General features: G+C 42.2%; 1 pseudogene; it reads right to left on the bottom strand.

The window, feature by feature from the left end:
• Positions 1-1,998: 1,998 nt before the first annotated feature.
• LOC127343140 (GDSL esterase/lipase At1g28590-like) lies at positions 1,999-5,761 on the bottom strand (annotated as a pseudogene).
• Positions 5,762-6,639: the final 878 nt, after the last annotated feature.

Raw genomic sequence — 6,639 nt, 5'->3', positions numbered from 1 at the left:
TTAATTGATAATGTGTTGCTAACATTACCCACTAAACTGAAAGAACTGCGCTACACGATTGTTTTCACTTTGTCTCTGTCATGCATGCATGTGTGATAACATCATCAAGATTCCATTTAAGTTTAATTTTTTTTAAACTACTAATTTTTAATCAAAACGTTTATCTTTTTAAGGACTAATTTGGCACTCCATTTTCACCTCTTAGGTGGAATAATACCACCTCTTAGCTAATGAAAACACTAGAAATACCCACTCTCTAGTTCTGCATAACATTACAATGCCTAACACATGTATAAAATTATCTAGCAACTACACATTATTACGTTGGCAACTCTTCATTATGAATTTAGCAACCATGGTATATCAAATTGGTAACTGGTGCGACACAAAAAATTCATCGAAACATGCAAACACGTGATCTTGGTTTTATCCACTGTTGATATGAACTCAGTTGTGAAACCGAATTTCTAATTGAATCATAGATAAATCATTTTAAATATTTGAATTTTCCAATTAAAATGATGATGTCAGCAATAAGGTGATATTCTTCATGTGCTTTCCATAAATGAGGAGCTCCATTAGGAGGCAGCTGCACGAGATGACTAGCTAGAATAACCAAAACTAAAACTAACATGCTTCCCATATACTCCTTCGACAACGCTGCTCCATGCAAGCACCACCACCACAGGGTAGCTGAACTGTAATGAACTCCCCCACAACCTTCAGAAGTGAGGGACTCGCTCGCGATAGTTATGCCCTAAGCTCATCTTGCTTTGAGTGGCGTGGGGGTTAACACCTTGTCCATTGTAATGATTTTTCCCAAATTTTTATTAATTAATTAGGTAAATCTCTTCTCCTTGATTAATTAATAATAGATAATGCAAATCTGCTTACAAAAATCTCGTGGGCTCTCATGTCATAATATTTGTCCTTTTTCGAATTTTGGGGTTTCAAAGAGTAAAAGCACAAATAGGCCCTAGCAGGCCAGGTTAGAGCCATCAGCTTAATGGGGGAATGTGAAAGAGTGAAACCTTTCCCATCCCTCGGCTTCTTTCTTTTCCTCTAGGTTACCCCTCCCTCATCCTTTTTCTAGGACAATCTTGTTGGGAGTAGCCCCTCACAGATATTGGAGTTCGTTTTTTCTTTAGAAATCCACTATCTTTTTAGAAACACCGAGTAACAAGATCAGTAATTTATCTCAAAGATTCGTAGATCAACCTGATAGTCACAAAATATTCACGTTGAAACTTTGAAACTTTGTAGAACGAAAGTTTTTTTTTTTTGAGAAACACGGTACAAACGACGCTCACATACACGCGCGTACACTCACCCCTATGAATGTACACACGCACACCCCTACCCCTATGAGCACCTCCGGAAGACTGAGCCGGCTGATTGGATTTTGAAATTGACGAAGTCACCACATGCGCCTCGCTATCGACGGGAACGTCACCTCCCACTGAATGAATATTCCGCCTTGATGAGATACACAGATGTCAAATCTGGGTTTGAACTCTGGTGGGCTGGGGGTACAACCACCCAACCTCAGGTTGGTTCTCTTGTAGAATGAAAAGCTTATGATTCCAGGTTGTGTGTAGACCACCCAAACTGAAACAGTCTGCCTTTTCAAACTTTCGGGCATGGGACAATTTAATGAAACTGAAGCTGGATGAACTTCATACAATTGAAATTTTCTTTCTATTGCAATGCACATGAACGTCATCCATATCCATCCACTAAATTAGAAAATAAAATATACACTTGTTCTCTGGAAATTATATAGTCGACAAATTTATCTCTGTATCTCAAATAAAGCGCCCATTATTTGAGTAATAAAGCGCCCATTATTTGAGTAATAAAGCGCCCATTATCGAAGAAAAAAATCTCTTTATCCTGTCTTTTGTAAGTGAAGTGAATTCATATACATGCTCGAAGAAAGTGGACCTGTACCGTTTAGCATAGTTACACAGCTGGTTCCAGTTGAGAATCCAGAAACTGTTGAACATGGCCATAATTAGGCATTTTTTAAGAATGAACAATAATCTGCCATAGTTACAATATTACAAGTCATAGAGGACATTCTCTTCATCAGAAGAGCCGGTTTCAGGAAGTTGTAGACACGAATTGGTGCTATTGGCAATCGGAGGCTGCGTGTATGAACCCCTTAGCAGACCATTGGCAATGACTTTGTATACAGCTTCTGAGGGATGTAAGCCATCCCATCATCCGTACTTTCTTGGGTCATCACAGAGCATGTATTCTCCATTGCCGCATCTTACGGTTGCGGACACACCATAAAATCCTTCTCCACCACAGCAAGCCACCAAAGGAAAATCAATCCCTGAACAACAATTATTGCAAAGTGGAGAGGGGATCAGCCTGGAAAAAGTTTACCCTTTTATGATATATAGGTGCGAGTTTTCCTTTTTTTTAGCTGCTAAGGCCAACTTGTTAAATCTGAAGGTCAATCCAAGCAACTACTGATTTTGTTTTGGCGAAAACTGCTGAAAATATTGATACGCATTGCACGGGAAAGAAAGCAACAACTGACTACTAGATCACTAAAACTGTCTGTATGTACAATGTACAACCACTAGCTAACTAGACAATATTATATCTGAACTGATCTGCAGCATACTCTCTAGTCTTTCAGCAAGAGTAAATACGTGTCTTCTAAACCTCCAACTCAATCGTAGAAGTACCATGATCTTTGATCCCAGCAAGGGAAATTAGCACAGAAACTGGAATCAGATACGCATCAAAGTTCGAGAAAGAAGACTAGAAATTCACGTGCCAACATCATTTGGAGACTAACATCATTAGATGGCCATTATTACCCTAAATAGTCAAGCTCATGTTGACACATGTAGCTTGACCGGATGAATATTAACGTAGCCCATTATACAACGAATGGACCTCGATGACCACATATTCCAAGTTTCAACACCAGACCCATATACGAACTTTATTAAAGATTAGAATACTCACTGAGTGGCTGATGAATTGGAGAACTCCCAAACCCAAAATATACTTTAGGTGAGGTGCTTCCATGCACATCCTTGAGTAAATTGCACAGATAGTAAAGAGCTTTCTAACATTGTATGGTGTCTTAAGATTAGTGTATATAGGCCTAGGATAACTATGGGGTACCAAATATTCGTTTTGTTCTTTGTCTAAGGTCCATTAGTTTTTTAAACATTGAAACTTTTCCATCTTTGCCCAAGTTTATAGAATCAACATTAAATATTAAGTAAATAAAATGCAAAAATATATTTGATGTTGGATTTAATCGTGCTGATTTGGTATTCATATGCTCATAATTTTGTCAAAGATAGACAAGTTTGACTCTCTTATAAAAATGAATGGACAAAGTAGTATTTAAGTACAAGACCAAATACTTGAATGATGATGGCTGCTATCTTTTTTGGAAACAGGGATGATGATGACTACTATCGCACTCTCTTACCAAATGAAACCCAGTTGTACTTCAAATTACAATGAAAGTGCCATACCTATGAAACATATAGTTATGTCAAGTGTAAATTTATAATGTCTTGTTGCTACAATTACAGTTAACATGATCCTCTAATGCACTCCATCCGTCCAATAATATAAGATGTTATTACAACTAATATAAATAACATCTTATATTATGTCAAGTGTAAATTGATAATGTTCTTTTGCTAGAATTACAGTTAACATGCTCCTCTAATGTACTCCATCCATCCCATAATATAACATGTAATTACAACTAATATAAATAACATCTTATCATGGGACAGAGGGAGTAGCTACTTACTGTTTCCCCCATTCATGTTTCTATATATACCTGTGTTTTTTCTAGGGCCAACACTGCAATGATTATTTCGTCTAGTTATTATGATTTGCACTATGAAGAAGTGGATGTAAGAAAAGAGGGGAGACCTTGAATATTTAACTTTACAAAAAAAATATGTTATAGTTATCAATGAGTTGATATAATACTCAAAGAACCAGTAAAAAGTCAGTTTTAAATTCAAGAGTTCAGGGTAAAAGCATTATTAACCTTAGGCAAGACAACAAAAATGCATTGAGACTTGATTTGGGAACTCAGCCGGGACTGGCATAGGTTGGTTAATAGAAGGCTTTGAACTAACCAAATTTCTTAGGAGAAAGATAGACCTCCATAGCAGCTCCATAGTAATCGGCATATATTATTGACACGCCAGAATGAAGATTGCGCAACTTCTCCAACTCATCAAGAAGAAATCTGTTGTGGTACTTTGAGAACTCGTTCATCAACCGTAAGCACCCAGTCTCTGACTCATAATCTTCCTTCTTGTCACTCTTGAATACCATGAGATAGTTTGGGACACATCCAATTGGAAGATTGCCAGGAACTAGCAACGTTTTGGCACCCAGCCCAATCAAGTCCTGCAAATTCAGTTCATTTGCGTTACTGACAAGACTCCTGTTCTACTTCTGGAATTGGGACTCAGTGGCAACAATGGTGACAGCAGCAGCAACAGCAGCGAATGACTCACAGTAATAGTTGCAGAAATTTTGGCAACAACACTCGGGGTGAGGTTGCGAACCATCTCAATGGGCATCTCGGAGAGAAGAGGTTCGTTGTAATCATTGCCCCCAATTTCACCGACTAAGAAGAGAGATTTTTCCATCATGTTGGTGCAGTCTGTTTAGTAAACATGATTACGAGTCAATGTGTAAAGATGACATCTTAATTTAAAATTACAGTCAAAGAGCCACAGAAAGTATTGTACAGTAGTTAAACAGTAAAAGGATCGTAGCATTTTTACTAACACATTCATCTCTGATCCCATTAGAGTGTAAATTTAGAACTACTATCTCTCTGATAGCAGATTAATCCATTTCAAGTCATACTTTATCACCATCAGTTCCTGTATTTCGACAAATCATCTCACGGGATGCGGATTTTCTTTTCATAGTTTCCATTGTCAAAATAGTGTAAAGGTCAAAGCCTTCTTCCATTCTAAAAGAATAAAAAACCGGAAGGAGAAGGGAGTGAACCTAGCATACCGGTAAAATCGTTTGGGCAGAGCAAATTGGGCTGCTTGAGCAGGTCGCGGAACCAATCCATCTCCATGTCGAGGTGCACCGTGTCAGTTGCCAGGGGTACCCCATTCTCCCGCAAGAATTCTGGGCTCAGCGCTGTAGCCCCGCCGACGGCGAAGTTGGCCCCGCCTGCGAAGTACTCCGCGCTATGGCCTCCCCAGTACGGCGGCACGAACGGCAGCCCTAGCGCGTCCGCTGCCGCCCACACGGCCACATAGATAACAAAATCAGTACTCTTGCTAGTAGTCCATTTATCGGTCGCAGTGAAGGTGGTTGTGCCGTACCGATGAAGTCCACGATGAGGCGGCCGTCGGAGGAGCGACCAGTGGCCTTGTGGAAGTAGGTCTCGCCGTAGGGCCACGGCGCGTGCGCGCCGTTGTCGTTGGTGAAGACGAAGCGATAGTTGCCTGTGTCCGTTATTGAGTCGCCAAAGCTGAACACCCGTGTGTAGCACGCCCGATCCGCACGAGCTGGTTGCGCCGCCGCTAGTACCATTAGCACCACCGCCATCACGGACATGGAGGCACAAGAAGCCATGCCTAGCTTCACTCCAGTGGACGTGGGGGTCCCTGCTCGGCTGTTCGGGCTTGCGGGGGGACCGAGAACATATCCACGGGGCCGATCGATGTATAAAGGGGGGCCGCTGACTTTCACCAACCGAACTGTGGCGATCGCGTTCATGTCCAGGATCTGGAGCTGGAAATGACTGCAGCTGATCCTAACGTAAATTAGCGCGTCGGTTATGATTAGAATATAAGTGAATGATTTCTGGTAGGACGGTAAGTCCATCATCCATCAAGACAATACCGATGGATCAGCACGACTATAAAAAAAATCCCCACGCTATCTCGCGTTCCCAACTTTTTAATCAGTAAAAAAATACTTTTTAATCAGAATCAAAGTCAAATCTCTACTTATACTATTAAAAGACCCAGAGGGACTGATCCAAACGATCTAGACCGTACAACCAAAATATCCAACGCTCCACAATCTATCTGTGTTTGATGGAGCGGACAACACCCACCCACGCACTAATCCCTCGCTAATTAATTAACTCAACCGTTCAATCCCCAAAACAACGCGTAACCATCGCCCACTCCGCGGCTCCACCCCCTGCCCTCCAGCCGCGCCCGCCGACGCCCGCAACCGCACGACGCTGTCCCACAAGAGCGATGCCAGAGCCTCCACGAGAGGCCGACCTACACCCACCGGCACACAACGCCGCCCACAATCTTGGATGCCCAGTCGTGCCCACAGGAGAGGACGTCATACACGTTCCCCACCTGCTGCATATGCCGCCGCCGCAATATCCGCGCGCCGCGTCGGCAATCCCCGTGCCCGAAGCCGAAGATCTGCACACCGCCGCTACCGCCAACTCGGTCACATGATCCGAACAGGTTGCACAACAGTCCTTCTCGCCACTGCGTGCCGAGGGAGCAATTTCAGGATGTAACCGTCCCGCCGTTCGCGTCTGATGGTACTGCCTACGGTCTGGCTCCGATTCTAGCTCAGGAGGATGTGCTCCAGTTCCCCGCCCATCTCTCTGCATCCAATTTTTTTTTTGTT

Source organism: Lolium perenne, chromosome 3 (assembly GCF_019359855.2).
Source record: "Lolium perenne isolate Kyuss_39 chromosome 3, Kyuss_2.0, whole genome shotgun sequence".
Lineage (NCBI taxonomy): Eukaryota > Viridiplantae > Streptophyta > Magnoliopsida > Poales > Poaceae > Lolium > Lolium perenne.
The sequence above is the reverse complement of the archived record's forward strand: the minus strand, read 5'-3'. Positions and strand labels throughout refer to the sequence as shown.